This window comes from Mytilus californianus, unplaced genomic scaffold (assembly GCF_021869535.1).
Source record: "Mytilus californianus isolate M0D057914Y unplaced genomic scaffold, xbMytCali1.0.p SCAF_5, whole genome shotgun sequence".
Lineage (NCBI taxonomy): Eukaryota > Metazoa > Mollusca > Bivalvia > Mytilida > Mytilidae > Mytilus > Mytilus californianus.
Genome location: NW_026262701.1, coordinates 31,997,273 through 32,012,795, shown reverse-complemented (window position 1 = coordinate 32,012,795; position 15,523 = coordinate 31,997,273). Strand labels below are relative to the sequence as shown.

The 15,523-nt window shown below is 35.5% G+C and overlaps 23 non-coding genes across 23 annotated transcripts; all 23 read left to right on the top strand.

Annotated features, from left to right (window-relative positions):
• Positions 1-223: 223 nt before the first annotated feature.
• On the top strand, positions 224-306 carry Trnal-uaa (transfer RNA leucine (anticodon UAA)). Its single transcript has one exon. It is a non-coding gene; the product is annotated as a tRNA-Leu (tRNA).
• Positions 307-897: 591 nt separating this feature from the next.
• Positions 898-980, top strand: Trnal-uaa (transfer RNA leucine (anticodon UAA)). The gene has a single exon. It is a non-coding gene; the product is annotated as a tRNA-Leu (tRNA).
• Positions 981-1,566: 586 nt separating this feature from the next.
• Positions 1,567-1,649, top strand: Trnal-uaa (transfer RNA leucine (anticodon UAA)). Its single transcript has one exon. It is a non-coding gene; the product is annotated as a tRNA-Leu (tRNA).
• Positions 1,650-2,241: 592 nt separating this feature from the next.
• On the top strand, positions 2,242-2,324 carry Trnal-uaa (transfer RNA leucine (anticodon UAA)). The gene has a single exon. It is a non-coding gene; the product is annotated as a tRNA-Leu (tRNA).
• A 591-nt stretch (positions 2,325-2,915) lies between these two features.
• Positions 2,916-2,998, top strand: Trnal-uaa (transfer RNA leucine (anticodon UAA)). Its single transcript has one exon. It is a non-coding gene; the product is annotated as a tRNA-Leu (tRNA).
• A 592-nt stretch (positions 2,999-3,590) lies between these two features.
• Positions 3,591-3,673, top strand: Trnal-uaa (transfer RNA leucine (anticodon UAA)). Its single transcript has one exon. It is a non-coding gene; the product is annotated as a tRNA-Leu (tRNA).
• A 591-nt stretch (positions 3,674-4,264) lies between these two features.
• Positions 4,265-4,347, top strand: Trnal-uaa (transfer RNA leucine (anticodon UAA)). Its single transcript has one exon. It is a non-coding gene; the product is annotated as a tRNA-Leu (tRNA).
• A 586-nt stretch (positions 4,348-4,933) lies between these two features.
• On the top strand, positions 4,934-5,016 carry Trnal-uaa (transfer RNA leucine (anticodon UAA)). Its single transcript has one exon. It is a non-coding gene; the product is annotated as a tRNA-Leu (tRNA).
• A 592-nt stretch (positions 5,017-5,608) lies between these two features.
• On the top strand, positions 5,609-5,691 carry Trnal-uaa (transfer RNA leucine (anticodon UAA)). Its single transcript has one exon. It is a non-coding gene; the product is annotated as a tRNA-Leu (tRNA).
• A 591-nt stretch (positions 5,692-6,282) lies between these two features.
• Positions 6,283-6,365, top strand: Trnal-uaa (transfer RNA leucine (anticodon UAA)). The gene has a single exon. It is a non-coding gene; the product is annotated as a tRNA-Leu (tRNA).
• A 586-nt stretch (positions 6,366-6,951) lies between these two features.
• On the top strand, positions 6,952-7,034 carry Trnal-uaa (transfer RNA leucine (anticodon UAA)). The gene has a single exon. It is a non-coding gene; the product is annotated as a tRNA-Leu (tRNA).
• A 592-nt stretch (positions 7,035-7,626) lies between these two features.
• Positions 7,627-7,709, top strand: Trnal-uaa (transfer RNA leucine (anticodon UAA)). Its single transcript has one exon. It is a non-coding gene; the product is annotated as a tRNA-Leu (tRNA).
• Positions 7,710-8,300: 591 nt separating this feature from the next.
• On the top strand, positions 8,301-8,383 carry Trnal-uaa (transfer RNA leucine (anticodon UAA)). The gene has a single exon. It is a non-coding gene; the product is annotated as a tRNA-Leu (tRNA).
• Positions 8,384-8,974: 591 nt separating this feature from the next.
• Positions 8,975-9,057, top strand: Trnal-uaa (transfer RNA leucine (anticodon UAA)). Its single transcript has one exon. It is a non-coding gene; the product is annotated as a tRNA-Leu (tRNA).
• Positions 9,058-9,649: 592 nt separating this feature from the next.
• Positions 9,650-9,732, top strand: Trnal-uaa (transfer RNA leucine (anticodon UAA)). The gene has a single exon. It is a non-coding gene; the product is annotated as a tRNA-Leu (tRNA).
• Positions 9,733-10,324: 592 nt separating this feature from the next.
• On the top strand, positions 10,325-10,407 carry Trnal-uaa (transfer RNA leucine (anticodon UAA)). Its single transcript has one exon. It is a non-coding gene; the product is annotated as a tRNA-Leu (tRNA).
• A 591-nt stretch (positions 10,408-10,998) lies between these two features.
• Positions 10,999-11,081, top strand: Trnal-uaa (transfer RNA leucine (anticodon UAA)). The gene has a single exon. It is a non-coding gene; the product is annotated as a tRNA-Leu (tRNA).
• Positions 11,082-11,673: 592 nt separating this feature from the next.
• On the top strand, positions 11,674-11,756 carry Trnal-uaa (transfer RNA leucine (anticodon UAA)). Its single transcript has one exon. It is a non-coding gene; the product is annotated as a tRNA-Leu (tRNA).
• Positions 11,757-12,348: 592 nt separating this feature from the next.
• Positions 12,349-12,431, top strand: Trnal-uaa (transfer RNA leucine (anticodon UAA)). Its single transcript has one exon. It is a non-coding gene; the product is annotated as a tRNA-Leu (tRNA).
• A 592-nt stretch (positions 12,432-13,023) lies between these two features.
• Trnal-uaa (transfer RNA leucine (anticodon UAA)) lies at positions 13,024-13,106 on the top strand. Its single transcript has one exon. It is a non-coding gene; the product is annotated as a tRNA-Leu (tRNA).
• A 591-nt stretch (positions 13,107-13,697) lies between these two features.
• Positions 13,698-13,780, top strand: Trnal-uaa (transfer RNA leucine (anticodon UAA)). The gene has a single exon. It is a non-coding gene; the product is annotated as a tRNA-Leu (tRNA).
• A 592-nt stretch (positions 13,781-14,372) lies between these two features.
• On the top strand, positions 14,373-14,455 carry Trnal-uaa (transfer RNA leucine (anticodon UAA)). The gene has a single exon. It is a non-coding gene; the product is annotated as a tRNA-Leu (tRNA).
• Positions 14,456-15,046: 591 nt separating this feature from the next.
• Positions 15,047-15,129, top strand: Trnal-uaa (transfer RNA leucine (anticodon UAA)). The gene has a single exon. It is a non-coding gene; the product is annotated as a tRNA-Leu (tRNA).
• Positions 15,130-15,523: the final 394 nt, after the last annotated feature.

Below are 15,523 nucleotides of genomic sequence, written 5' to 3'. Positions count from 1 at the left end.
TATAGTAACGGTACTCGGGTTGACAAAAATCAAGTTTTACTTAATTGAATATTTCTGCACGAAATAAGTTGAATCGCACGGGATTTTCGATGAAAAGGCTGTCTATTTGTTTACGTTTCCTTTGCGGTATCTCATTTAAACAATTGCGACTTACAAATGAAATGCGAGCAGTGTGATAAGTAGCTATAAGTTCATCTAAACATTTAAGAATCCTATTTGTAACAGTGTGGTGGCCGAGTGGTTAAGGCGTTGGACTTAAGTTCCAATGGACGTATGTCCGCGTGGGTTCGAACCCCACCCGCACTAGTCTTATTTTTATTACACCAAATTGACATCTGGTCTGAAACTGAGTCAATTGTACCCGAGTGCAGGAACTAACAATATCGAATAAGCGATGTGATTAAAGTTCAGAAATAAAGATCTACAGTTGCAACTGGAAGAGTAAAGGTTTTAAATTGTAATTAACGGCAGTCTTTTTCTTATTGCAACTTCAATCAGAAGTTACGCTGAAAGTGACTATAAGCAGGTGTTATGACCACTACTCCTTTATGACAGGAAACATATTGTATGTAACATTGCTTTCGTGTTGCGAATTGATTTTTTAGCTGAAATTGTCGTTTATGAGATAATACAATATTTTTTTCTTTTCTCTATATATATGATTATAAAAATTCCTATAGTAACGGTACTCGGGTTGACAAAAATCAAGTTTTACTTAATTGAATATTTCTGCACGAAATAAGTTGAATCGCACGGGATTTTCGATGAAAAGGCTGTCTATTTGTTTACGTTTCCTTTGCGGTATCTCATTTAAACAATTGCGACTTACAAATGAATGCGAGCAGTGTGATAAGTAGCTATAAGTTCATCTAAACATTTAAGAATCCCATTTGTAACAGTGTGGTGGCCGAGTGGTTAAGGCGTTGGACTTAAGTTCCAATGGACGTATGTCCGCGTGGGTTCGAACCCCACCCGCACTAGTCTTATTTTTATTACACCAAATTGACATCTGGTCTGAAACTGAGTCAATTGTACCCGAGTGCAGGAACTAACAATATCGAATAAGCGATGTGATTAAAGTTCAGAAATAAAGATCTACAGTTGCAACTGGAAGAGTAAAGGTTATAAATTGTAATTAACGGCAGTATTTTTCTTATTGCAACTTCAATCAGAAGTTACGCTGAAAGTGACTATAAGCAGGTGTTATGACCACTACTCCTTTATGACAGGAAACATATTGTATGTAACATTGCTTTCGTGTTGCGAATTGATTTTTTAGCTGAAATTGTCGTTTATGAGATAATACAATATTTTTTTCTTTTCTCTATATATATGATTATAAAAATTCCTATAGTAACGGTACTCGGGTTGACAAAAATCAAGTTTTACTTAATTGAATATTTCTGCACGAAATAAGTTGAATCGCACGGGATTTTCGATGAAAAGGCTGTCTATTTGTTTACGTTTCCTTTGCGGTATCTCATTTAAACAATTGCGACTTACAAATGAAATGCGAGCAGTGTGATAAGTAGCTATAAGTTCATCTAAACATTTAAGAATTGTAACAGTGTGGTGGCCGAGTGGTTAAGGCGTTGGACTTAAGTTCCAATGGACGTATGTCCGCGTGGGTTCGAACCCCACCCGCACTAGTCTTATTTTTATTACACCAAATTGACATCTGGTCTGAAACTGAGTCAATTGTACCCGAGTGCAGGAACTAACAATATCGAATAAGCGATGTGATTAAAGTTCAGAAATAAAGATCTACAGTTGCAACTGGAAGAGTAAAGGTTATAAATTGTAATTAACGGCAGTCTTTTTCTTATTGCAACTTCAATCAGAAGTTACGCTGAAAGTGACTATAAGCAGGTGTTATGACCACTACTCCTTTATGACAGGAAACATATTGTATGTAACATTGCTTTCGTGTTGCGAATTGATTTTTTAGCTGAAATTGTCGTTTATGAGATAATACAATATTTTTTTCTTTTCTCTATATATATGATTATAAAAATTCCTATAGTAACGGTACTCGGGTTGACAAAAATCAAGTTTTACTTAATTGAATATTTCTGCACGAAATAAGTTGAATCGCACGGGATTTTCGATGAAAAGGCTGTCTATTTGTTTACGTTTCCTTTGCGGTATCTCATTTAAACAATTGCGACTTACAAATGAAATGCGAGCAGTGTGATAAGTAGCTATAAGTTCATCTAAACATTTAAGAATCCTATTTGTAACAGTGTGGTGGCCGAGTGGTTAAGGCGTTGGACTTAAGTTCCAATGGACGTATGTCCGCGTGGGTTCGAACCCCACCCGCACTAGTCTTATTTTTATTACACCAAATTGACATCTGGTCTGAAACTGAGTGAATTGTACCCGAGTGCAGGAACTAACAATATCGAATAAGCGATGTGATTAAAGTTCAGAAATAAAGATCTACAGTTGCAACTGGAAGAGTAAAGGTTTTAAATTGTAATTAACGGCAGTCTTTTTCTTATTGCAACTTCAATCAGAAGTTACGCTGAAAGTGACTATAAGCAGGTGTTATGACCACTACTCCTTTATGACAGGAAACATATTGTATGTAACATTGCTTTCGTGTTGCGAATTGATTTTTTAGCTGAAATTGTCGTTTATGAGATAATACAATATTTTTTTCTTTTCTCTATATATATGATTATAAAAATTCCTATAGTAACGGTACTCGGGTTGACAAAAATCAAGTTTTACTTAATTGAATATTTCTGCACGAAATAAGTTGAATCGCACGGGATTTTCGATGAAAAGGCTGTCTATTTGTTTACGTTTCCTTTGCGGTATCTCATTTAAACAATTGCGACTTACAAATGAATGCGAGCAGTGTGATAAGTAGCTATAAGTTCATCTAAACATTTAAGAATCCCATTTGTAACAGTGTGGTGGCCGAGTGGTTAAGGCGTTGGACTTAAGTTCCAATGGACGTATGTCCGCGTGGGTTCGAACCCCACCCGCACTAGTCTTATTTTTATTACACCAAATTGACATCTGGTCTGAAACTGAGTCAATTGTACCCGAGTGCAGGAACTAACAATATCGAATAAGCGATGTGATTAAAGTTCAGAAATAAAGATCTACAGTTGCAACTGGAAGAGTAAAGGTTATAAATTGTAATTAACGGCAGTCTTTTTCTTATTGCAACTTCAATCAGAAGTTACGCTGAAAGTGACTATAAGCAGGTGTTATGACCACTACTCCTTTATGACAGGAAACATATTGTATGTAACATTGCTTTCGTGTTGCGAATTGATTTTTTAGCTGAAATTGTCGTTTATGAGATAATACAATATTTTTTTCTTTTCTCTATATATATGATTATAAAAATTCCTATAGTAACGGTACTCGGGTTGACAAAAATCAAGTTTTACTTAATTGAATATTTCTGCACGAAATAAGTTGAATCGCACGGGATTTTCGATGAAAAGGCTGTCTATTTGTTTACGTTTCCTTTGCGGTATCTCATTTAAACAATTGCGACTTACAAATGAAATGCGAGCAGTGTGATAAGTAGCTATAAGTTCATCTAAACATTTAAGAATCCTATTTGTAACAGTGTGGTGGCCGAGTGGTTAAGGCGTTGGACTTAAGTTCCAATGGACGTATGTCCGCGTGGGTTCGAACCCCACCCGCACTAGTCTTATTTTTATTACACCAAATTGACATCTGGTCTGAAACTGAGTCAATTGTACCCGAGTGCAGGAACTAACAATATCGAATAAGCGATGTGATTAAAGTTCAGAAATAAAGATCTACAGTTGCAACTGGAAGAGTAAAGGTTTTAAATTGTAATTAACGGCAGTCTTTTTCTTATTGCAACTTCAATCAGAAGTTACGCTGAAAGTGACTATAAGCAGGTGTTATGACCACTACTCCTTTATGACAGGAAACATATTGTATGTAACATTGCTTTCGTGTTGCGAATTGATTTTTTAGCTGAAATTGTCGTTTATGAGATAATACAATATTTTTTTCTTTTCTCTATATATATGATTATAAAAATTCCTATAGTAACGGTACTCGGGTTGACAAAAATCAAGTTTTACTTAATTGAATATTTCTGCACGAAATAAGTTGAATCGCACGGGATTTTCGATGAAAAGGCTGTCTATTTGTTTACGTTTCCTTTGCGGTATCTCATTTAAACAATTGCGACTTACAAATGAATGCGAGCAGTGTGATAAGTAGCTATAAGTTCATCTAAACATTTAAGAATCCCATTTGTAACAGTGTGGTGGCCGAGTGGTTAAGGCGTTGGACTTAAGTTCCAATGGACGTATGTCCGCGTGGGTTCGAACCCCACCCGCACTAGTCTTATTTTTATTACACCAAATTGACATCTGGTCTGAAACTGAGTCAATTGTACCCGAGTGCAGGAACTAACAATATCGAATAAGCGATGTGATTAAAGTTCAGAAATAAAGATCTACAGTTGCAACTGGAAGAGTAAAGGTTATAAATTGTAATTAACGGCAGTCTTTTTCTTATTGCAACTTCAATCAGAAGTTACGCTGAAAGTGACTATAAGCAGGTGTTATGACCACTACTCCTTTATGACAGGAAACATATTGTATGTAACATTGCTTTCGTGTTGCGAATTGATTTTTTAGCTGAAATTGTCGTTTATGAGATAATACAATATTTTTTTCTTTTCTCTATATATATGATTATAAAAATTCCTATAGTAACGGTACTCGGGTTGACAAAAATCAAGTTTTACTTAATTGAATATTTCTGCACGAAATAAGTTGAATCGCACGGGATTTTCGATGAAAAGGCTGTCTATTTGTTTACGTTTCCTTTGCGGTATCTCATTTAAACAATTGCGACTTACAAATGAAATGCGAGCAGTGTGATAAGTAGCTATAAGTTCATCTAAACATTTAAGAATTGTAACAGTGTGGTGGCCGAGTGGTTAAGGCGTTGGACTTAAGTTCCAATGGACGTATGTCCGCGTGGGTTCGAACCCCACCCGCACTAGTCTTATTTTTATTACACCAAATTGACATCTGGTCTGAAACTGAGTCAATTGTACCCGAGTGCAGGAACTAACAATATCGAATAAGCGATGTGATTAAAGTTCAGAAATAAAGATCTACAGTTGCAACTGGAAGAGTAAAGGTTATAAATTGTAATTAACGGCAGTCTTTTTCTTATTGCAACTTCAATCAGAAGTTACGCTGAAAGTGACTATAAGCAGGTGTTATGACCACTACTCCTTTATGACAGGAAACATATTGTATGTAACATTGCTTTCGTGTTGCGAATTGATTTTTTAGCTGAAATTGTCGTTTATGAGATAATACAATATTTTTTTCTTTTCTCTATATATATGATTATAAAAATTCCTATAGTAACGGTACTCGGGTTGACAAAAATCAAGTTTTACTTAATTGAATATTTCTGCACGAAATAAGTTGAATCGCACGGGATTTTCGATGAAAAGGCTGTCTATTTGTTTACGTTTCCTTTGCGGTATCTCATTTAAACAATTGCGACTTACAAATGAAATGCGAGCAGTGTGATAAGTAGCTATAAGTTCATCTAAACATTTAAGAATCCTATTTGTAACAGTGTGGTGGCCGAGTGGTTAAGGCGTTGGACTTAAGTTCCAATGGACGTATGTCCGCGTGGGTTCGAACCCCACCCGCACTAGTCTTATTTTTATTACACCAAATTGACATCTGGTCTGAAACTGAGTCAATTGTACCCGAGTGCAGGAACTAACAATATCGAATAAGCGATGTGATTAAAGTTCAGAAATAAAGATCTACAGTTGCAACTGGAAGAGTAAAGGTTTTAAATTGTAATTAACGGCAGTCTTTTTCTTATTGCAACTTCAATCAGAAGTTACGCTGAAAGTGACTATAAGCAGGTGTTATGACCACTACTCCTTTATGACAGGAAACATATTGTATGTAACATTGCTTTCGTGTTGCGAATTGATTTTTTAGCTGAAATTGTCGTTTATGAGATAATACAATATTTTTTTCTTTTCTCTATATATATGATTATAAAAATTCCTATAGTAACGGTACTCGGGTTGACAAAAATCAAGTTTTACTTAATTGAATATTTCTGCACGAAATAAGTTGAATCGCACGGGATTTTCGATGAAAAGGCTGTCTATTTGTTTACGTTTCCTTTGCGGTATCTCATTTAAACAATTGCGACTTACAAATGAATGCGAGCAGTGTGATAAGTAGCTATAAGTTCATCTAAACATTTAAGAATCCCATTTGTAACAGTGTGGTGGCCGAGTGGTTAAGGCGTTGGACTTAAGTTCCAATGGACGTATGTCCGCGTGGGTTCGAACCCCACCCGCACTAGTCTTATTTTTATTACACCAAATTGACATCTGGTCTGAAACTGAGTCAATTGTACCCGAGTGCAGGAACTAACAATATCGAATAAGCGATGTGATTAAAGTTCAGAAATAAAGATCTACAGTTGCAACTGGAAGAGTAAAGGTTATAAATTGTAATTAACGGCAGTATTTTTCTTATTGCAACTTCAATCAGAAGTTACGCTGAAAGTGACTATAAGCAGGTGTTATGACCACTACTCCTTTATGACAGGAAACATATTGTATGTAACATTGCTTTCGTGTTGCGAATTGATTTTTTAGCTGAAATTGTCGTTTATGAGATAATACAATATTTTTTTCTTTTCTCTATATATATGATTATAAAAATTCCTATAGTAACGGTACTCGGGTTGACAAAAATCAAGTTTTACTTAATTGAATATTTCTGCACGAAATAAGTTGAATCGCACGGGATTTTCGATGAAAAGGCTGTCTATTTGTTTACGTTTCCTTTGCGGTATCTCATTTAAACAATTGCGACTTACAAATGAAATGCGAGCAGTGTGATAAGTAGCTATAAGTTCATCTAAACATTTAAGAATTGTAACAGTGTGGTGGCCGAGTGGTTAAGGCGTTGGACTTAAGTTCCAATGGACGTATGTCCGCGTGGGTTCGAACCCCACCCGCACTAGTCTTATTTTTATTACACCAAATTGACATCTGGTCTGAAACTGAGTCAATTGTACCCGAGTGCAGGAACTAACAATATCGAATAAGCGATGTGATTAAAGTTCAGAAATAAAGATCTACAGTTGCAACTGGAAGAGTAAAGGTTATAAATTGTAATTAACGGCAGTCTTTTTCTTATTGCAACTTCAATCAGAAGTTACGCTGAAAGTGACTATAAGCAGGTGTTATGACCACTACTCCTTTATGACAGGAAACATATTGTATGTAACATTGCTTTCGTGTTGCGAATTGATTTTTTAGCTGAAATTGTCGTTTATGAGATAATACAATATTTTTTTCTTTTCTCTATATATATGATTATAAAAATTCCTATAGTAACGGTACTCGGGTTGACAAAAATCAAGTTTTACTTAATTGAATATTTCTGCACGAAATAAGTTGAATCGCACGGGATTTTCGATGAAAAGGCTGTCTATTTGTTTACGTTTCCTTTGCGGTATCTCATTTAAACAATTGCGACTTACAAATGAAATGCGAGCAGTGTGATAAGTAGCTATAAGTTCATCTAAACATTTAAGAATCCTATTTGTAACAGTGTGGTGGCCGAGTGGTTAAGGCGTTGGACTTAAGTTCCAATGGACGTATGTCCGCGTGGGTTCGAACCCCACCCGCACTAGTCTTATTTTTATTACACCAAATTGACATCTGGTCTGAAACTGAGTGAATTGTACCCGAGTGCAGGAACTAACAATATCGAATAAGCGATGTGATTAAAGTTCAGAAATAAAGATCTACAGTTGCAACTGGAAGAGTAAAGGTTTTAAATTGTAATTAACGGCAGTCTTTTTCTTATTGCAACTTCAATCAGAAGTTACGCTGAAAGTGACTATAAGCAGGTGTTATGACCACTACTCCTTTATGACAGGAAACATATTGTATGTAACATTGCTTTCGTGTTGCGAATTGATTTTTTAGCTGAAATTGTCGTTTATGAGATAATACAATATTTTTTTCTTTTCTCTATATATATGATTATAAAAATTCCTATAGTAACGGTACTCGGGTTGACAAAAATCAAGTTTTACTTAATTGAATATTTCTGCACGAAATAAGTTGAATCGCACGGGATTTTCGATGAAAAGGCTGTCTATTTGTTTACGTTTCCTTTGCGGTATCTCATTTAAACAATTGCGACTTACAAATGAATGCGAGCAGTGTGATAAGTAGCTATAAGTTCATCTAAACATTTAAGAATCCCATTTGTAACAGTGTGGTGGCCGAGTGGTTAAGGCGTTGGACTTAAGTTCCAATGGACGTATGTCCGCGTGGGTTCGAACCCCACCCGCACTAGTCTTATTTTTATTACACCAAATTGACATCTGGTCTGAAACTGAGTGAATTGTACCCGAGTGCAGGAACTAACAATATCGAATAAGCGATGTGATTAAAGTTCAGAAATAAAGATCTACAGTTGCAACTGGAAGAGTAAAGGTTTTAAATTGTAATTAACGGCAGTCTTTTTCTTATTGCAACTTCAATCAGAAGTTACGCTGAAAGTGACTATAAGCAGGTGTTATGACCACTACTCCTTTATGACAGGAAACATATTGTATGTAACATTGCTTTCGTGTTGCGAATTGATTTTTTAGCTGAAATTGTCGTTTATGAGATAATACAATATTTTTTTCTTTTCTCTATATATATGATTATAAAAATTCCTATAGTAACGGTACTCGGGTTGACAAAAATCAAGTTTTACTTAATTGAATATTTCTGCACGAAATAAGTTGAATCGCACGGGATTTTCGATGAAAAGGCTGTCTATTTGTTTACGTTTCCTTTGCGGTATCTCATTTAAACAATTGCGACTTACAAATGAATGCGAGCAGTGTGATAAGTAGCTATAAGTTCATCTAAACATTTAAGAATCCCATTTGTAACAGTGTGGTGGCCGAGTGGTTAAGGCGTTGGACTTAAGTTCCAATGGACGTATGTCCGCGTGGGTTCGAACCCCACCCGCACTAGTCTTATTTTTATTACATCAAATTGACATCTGGTCTGAAACTGAGTCAATTGTACCCGAGTGCAGGAACTAACAATATCGAATAAGCGATGTGATTAAAGTTCAGAAATAAAGATCTACAGTTGCAACTGGAAGAGTAAAGGTTATAAATTGTAATTAACGGCAGTCTTTTTCTTATTGCAACTTCAATCAGAAGTTACGCTGAAAGTGACTATAAGCAGGTGTTATGACCACTACTCCTTTATGACAGGAAACATATTGTATGTAACATTGCTTTCGTGTTGCGAATTGATTTTTTAGCTGAAATTGTCGTTTATGAGATAATACAATATTTTTTTCTTTTCTCTATATATATGATTATAAAAATTCCTATAGTAACGGTACTCGGGTTGACAAAAATCAAGTTTTACTTAATTGAATATTTCTGCACGAAATAAGTTGAATCGCACGGGATTTTCGATGAAAAGGCTGTCTATTTGTTTACGTTTCCTTTGCGGTATCTCATTTAAACAATTGCGACTTACAAATGAAATGCGAGCAGTGTGATAAGTAGCTATAAGTTCATCTAAACATTTAAGAATCCTATTTGTAACAGTGTGGTGGCCGAGTGGTTAAGGCGTTGGACTTAAGTTCCAATGGACGTATGTCCGCGTGGGTTCGAACCCCACCCGCACTAGTCTTATTTTTATTACACCAAATTGACATCTGGTCTGAAACTGAGTGAATTGTACCCGAGTGCAGGAACTAACAATATCGAATAAGCGATGTGATTAAAGTTCAGAAATAAAGATCTACAGTTGCAACTGGAAGAGTAAAGGTTATAAATTGTAATTAACGGCAGTCTTTTTCTTATTGCAACTTCAATCAGAAGTTACGCTGAAAGTGACTATAAGCAGGTGTTATGACCACTACTCCTTTATGACAGGAAACATATTGTATGTAACATTGCTTTCGTGTTGCGAATTGATTTTTTAGCTGAAATTGTCGTTTATGAGATAATACAATATTTTTTTCTTTTCTCTATATATATGATTATAAAAATTCCTATAGTAACGGTACTCGGGTTGACAAAAATCAAGTTTTACTTAATTGAATATTTCTGCACGAAATAAGTTGAATCGCACGGGATTTTCGATGAAAAGGCTGTCTATTTGTTTACGTTTCCTTTGCGGTATCTCATTTAAACAATTGCGACTTACAAATGAAATGCGAGCAGTGTGATAAGTAGCTATAAGTTCATCTAAACATTTAAGAATCCTATTTGTAACAGTGTGGTGGCCGAGTGGTTAAGGCGTTGGACTTAAGTTCCAATGGACGTATGTCCGCGTGGGTTCGAACCCCACCCGCACTAGTCTTATTTTTATTACACCAAATTGACATCTGGTCTGAAACTGAGTGAATTGTACCCGAGTGCAGGAACTAACAATATCGAATAAGCGATGTGATTAAAGTTCAGAAATAAAGATCTACAGTTGCAACTGGAAGAGTAAAGGTTTTAAATTGTAATTAACGGCAGTCTTTTTCTTATTGCAACTTCAATCAGAAGTTACGCTGAAAGTGACTATAAGCAGGTGTTATGACCACTACTCCTTTATGACAGGAAACATATTGTATGTAACATTGCTTTCGTGTTGCGAATTGATTTTTTAGCTGAAATTGTCGTTTATGAGATAATACAATATTTTTTTCTTTTCTCTATATATATGATTATAAAAATTCCTATAGTAACGGTACTCGGGTTGACAAAAATCAAGTTTTACTTAATTGAATATTTCTGCACGAAATAAGTTGAATCGCACGGGATTTTCGATGAAAAGGCTGTCTATTTGTTTACGTTTCCTTTGCGGTATCTCATTTAAACAATTGCGACTTACAAATGAATGCGAGCAGTGTGATAAGTAGCTATAAGTTCATCTAAACATTTAAGAATCCCATTTGTAACAGTGTGGTGGCCGAGTGGTTAAGGCGTTGGACTTAAGTTCCAATGGACGTATGTCCGCGTGGGTTCGAACCCCACCCGCACTAGTCTTATTTTTATTACACCAAATTGACATCTGGTCTGAAACTGAGTCAATTGTACCCGAGTGCAGGAACTAACAATATCGAATAAGCGATGTGATTAAAGTTCAGAAATAAAGATCTACAGTTGCAACTGGAAGAGTAAAGGTTATAAATTGTAATTAACGGCAGTCTTTTTCTTATTGCAACTTCAATCAGAAGTTACGCTGAAAGTGACTATAAGCAGGTGTTATGACCACTACTCCTTTATGACAGGAAACATATTGTATGTAACATTGCTTTCGTGTTGCGAATTGATTTTTTAGCTGAAATTGTCGTTTATGAGATAATACAATATTTTTTTCTTTTCTCTATATATATGATTATAAAAATTCCTATAGTAACGGTACTCGGGTTGACAAAAATCAAGTTTTACTTAATTGAATATTTCTGCACGAAATAAGTTGAATCGCACGGGATTTTCGATGAAAAGGCTGTCTATTTGTTTACGTTTCCTTTGCGGTATCTCATTTAAACAATTGCGACTTACAAATGAAATGCGAGCAGTGTGATAAGTAGCTATAAGTTCATCTAAACATTTAAGAATCCTATTTGTAACAGTGTGGTGGCCGAGTGGTTAAGGCGTTGGACTTAAGTTCCAATGGACGTATGTCCGCGTGGGTTCGAACCCCACCCGCACTAGTCTTATTTTTATTACACCAAATTGACATCTGGTCTGAAACTGAGTGAATTGTACCCGAGTGCAGGAACTAACAATATCGAATAAGCGATGTGATTAAAGTTCAGAAATAAAGATCTACAGTTGCAACTGGAAGAGTAAAGGTTTTAAATTGTAATTAACGGCAGTCTTTTTCTTATTGCAACTTCAATCAGAAGTTACGCTGAAAGTGACTATAAGCAGGTGTTATGACCACTACTCCTTTATGACAGGAAACATATTGTATGTAACATTGCTTTCGTGTTGCGAATTGATTTTTTAGCTGAAATTGTCGTTTATGAGATAATACAATATTTTTTTCTTTTCTCTATATATATGATTATAAAAATTCCTATAGTAACGGTACTCGGGTTGACAAAAATCAAGTTTTACTTAATTGAATATTTCTGCACGAAATAAGTTGAATCGCACGGGATTTTCGATGAAAAGGCTGTCTATTTGTTTACGTTTCCTTTGCGGTATCTCATTTAAACAATTGCGACTTACAAATGAAATGCGAGCAGTGTGATAAGTAGCTATAAGTTCATCTAAACATTTAAGAATCCTATTTGTAACAGAGTGGTGGCCGAGTGGTTAAGGCGTTGGACTTAAGTTCCAATGGACGTATGTCCGCGTGGGTTCGAACCCCACCCGCACTAGTCTTATTTTTATTACACCAAATTGACATCTGGTCTGAAACTGAGAGAATTGTACCCGAGTGCAGGAACTAACAATATCGAATAAGCGATGTGATTAAAGTTCAGAAATAAAGATCTACAGTTGCAACTGGAAGAGTAAAGGTTTTAAATTGTAATTAACGGCAGTCTTTTTCTTATTGCAACTTCAATCAGAAGTTACGCTGAAAGTGACTATAAGCAGGTGTTATGACCACTACTCCTTTATGACAGGAAACATATTGTATGTAACATTGCTTTCGTGTTGCGAATTGATTTTTTAGCTGAAATTGTCGTTTATGAGATAATACAATATTTTTTTCTTTTCTCTATATATATGATTATAAAAATTCCTATAGTAACGGTACTCGGGTTGACAAAAATCAAGTTTTACTTAATTGAATATTTCTGCACGAAATAAGTTGAATCGCACGGGATTTTCGATGAAAAGGCTGTCTATTTGTTTACGTTTCCTTTGCGGTATCTCATTTAAACAATTGCGACTTACAAATGAAATGCGAGCAGTGTGATAAGTAGCTATAAGTTCATCTAAACATTTAAGAATCCTATTTGTAACAGTGTGGTGGCCGAGTGGTTAAGGCGTTGGACTTAAGTTCCAATGGACGTATGTCCGCGTGGGTTCGAACCCCACCCGCACTAGTCTTATTTTTATTACACCAAATTGACATCTGGTCTGAAACTGAGAGAATTGTACCCGAGTGCAGGAACTAACAATATCGAATAAGCGATGTGATTAAAGTTCAGAAATAAAGATCTACAGTTGCAACTGGAAGAGTAAAGGTTTTAAATTGTAATTAACGGCAGTCTTTTTCTTATTGCAACTTCAATCAGAAGTTACGCTGAAAGTGACTATAAGCAGGTGTTATGACCACTACTCCTTTATGACAGGAAACATATTGTATGTAACATTGCTTTCGTGTTGCGAATTGATTTTTTAGCTGAAATTGTCGTTTATGAGATAATACAATATTTTTTTCTTTTCTCTATATATATGATTATAAAAATTCCTATAGTAACGGTACTCGGGTTGACAAAAATCAAGTTTTACTTAATTGAATATTTCTGCACGAAATAAGTTGAATCGCACGGGATTTTCGATGAAAAGGCTGTCTATTTGTTTACGTTTCCTTTGCGGTATCTCATTTAAACAATTGCGACTTACAAATGAATGCGAGCAGTGTGATAAGTAGCTATAAGTTCATCTAAACATTTAAGAATCCCATTTGTAACAGTGTGGTGGCCGAGTGGTTAAGGCGTTGGACTTAAGTTCCAATGGACGTATGTCCGCGTGGGTTCGAACCCCACCCGCACTAGTCTTATTTTTATTACACCAAATTGACATCTGGTCTGAAACTGAGTCAATTGTACCCGAGTGCAGGAACTAACAATATCGAATAAGCGATGTGATTAAAGTTCAGAAATAAAGATCTACAGTTGCAACTGGAAGAGTAAAGGTTATAAATTGTAATTAACGGCAGTCTTTTTCTTATTGCAACTTCAATCAGAAGTTACGCTGAAAGTGACTATAAGCAGGTGTTATGACCACTACTCCTTTATGACAGGAAACATATTGTATGTAACATTGCTTTCGTGTTGCGAATTGATTTTTTAGCTGAAATTGTCGTTTATGAGATAATACAATATTTTTTTCTTTTCTCTATATATATGATTATAAAAATTCCTATAGTAACGGTACTCGGGTTGACAAAAATCAAGTTTTACTTAATTGAATATTTCTGCACGAAATAAGTTGAATCGCACGGGATTTTCGATGAAAAGGCTGTCTATTTGTTTACGTTTCCTTTGCGGTATCTCATTTAAACAATTGCGACTTACAAATGAAATGCGAGCAGTGTGATAAGTAGCTATAAGTTCATCTAAACATTTAAGAATCCTATTTGTAACAGTGTGGTGGCCGAGTGGTTAAGGCGTTGGACTTAAGTTCCAATGGACGTATGTCCGCGTGGGTTCGAACCCCACCCGCACTAGTCTTATTTTTATTACACCAAATTGACATCTGGTCTGAAACTGAGAGAATTGTACCCGAGTGCAGGAACTAACAATATCGAATAAGCGATGTGATTAAAGTTCAGAAATAAAGATCTACAGTTGCAACTGGAAGAGTAAAGGTTTTAAATTGTAATTAACGGCAGTCTTTTTCTTATTGCAACTTCAATCAGAAGTTACGCTGAAAGTGACTATAAGCAGGTGTTATGACCACTACTCCTTTATGACAGGAAACATATTGTATGTAACATTGCTTTCGTGTTGCGAATTGATTTTTTAGCTGAAATTGTCGTTTATGAGATAATACAATATTTTTTTCTTTTCTCTATATATATGATTATAAAAATTCCTATAGTAACGGTACTCGGGTTGACAAAAATCAAGTTTTACTTAATTGAATATTTCTGCACGAAATAAGTTGAATCGCACGGGATTTTCGATGAAAAGGCTGTCTATTTGTTTACGTTTCCTTTGCGGTATCTCATTTAAACAATTGCGACTTACAAATGAATGCGAGCAGTGTGATAAGTAGCTATAAGTTCATCTAAACATTTAAGAATCCCATTTGTAACAGTGTGGTGGCCGAGTGGTTAAGGCGTTGGACTTAAGTTCCAATGGACGTATGTCCGCGTGGGTTCGAACCCCACCCGCACTAGTCTTATTTTTATTACACCAAATTGACATCTGGTCTGAAACTGAGTCAATTGTACCCGAGTGCAGGAACTAACAATATCGAATAAGCGATGTGATTAAAGTTCAGAAATAAAGATCTACAGTTGCAACTGGAAGAGTAAAGGTTATAAATTGTAATTAACGGCAGTCTTTTTCTTATTGCAACTTCAATCAGAAGTTACGCTGAAAGTGACTATAAGCAGGTGTTATGACCACTACTCCTTTATGACAGGAAACATATTGTATGTAACATTGCTTTCGTGTTGCGAATTGATTTTTTAGCTGAAATTGTCGTTTATGAGATAATACAATATTTTTTTCTTTTCTCTATATATATGATTATAAAAATTCCTATAGTAACGGTACTCGGGTTGACA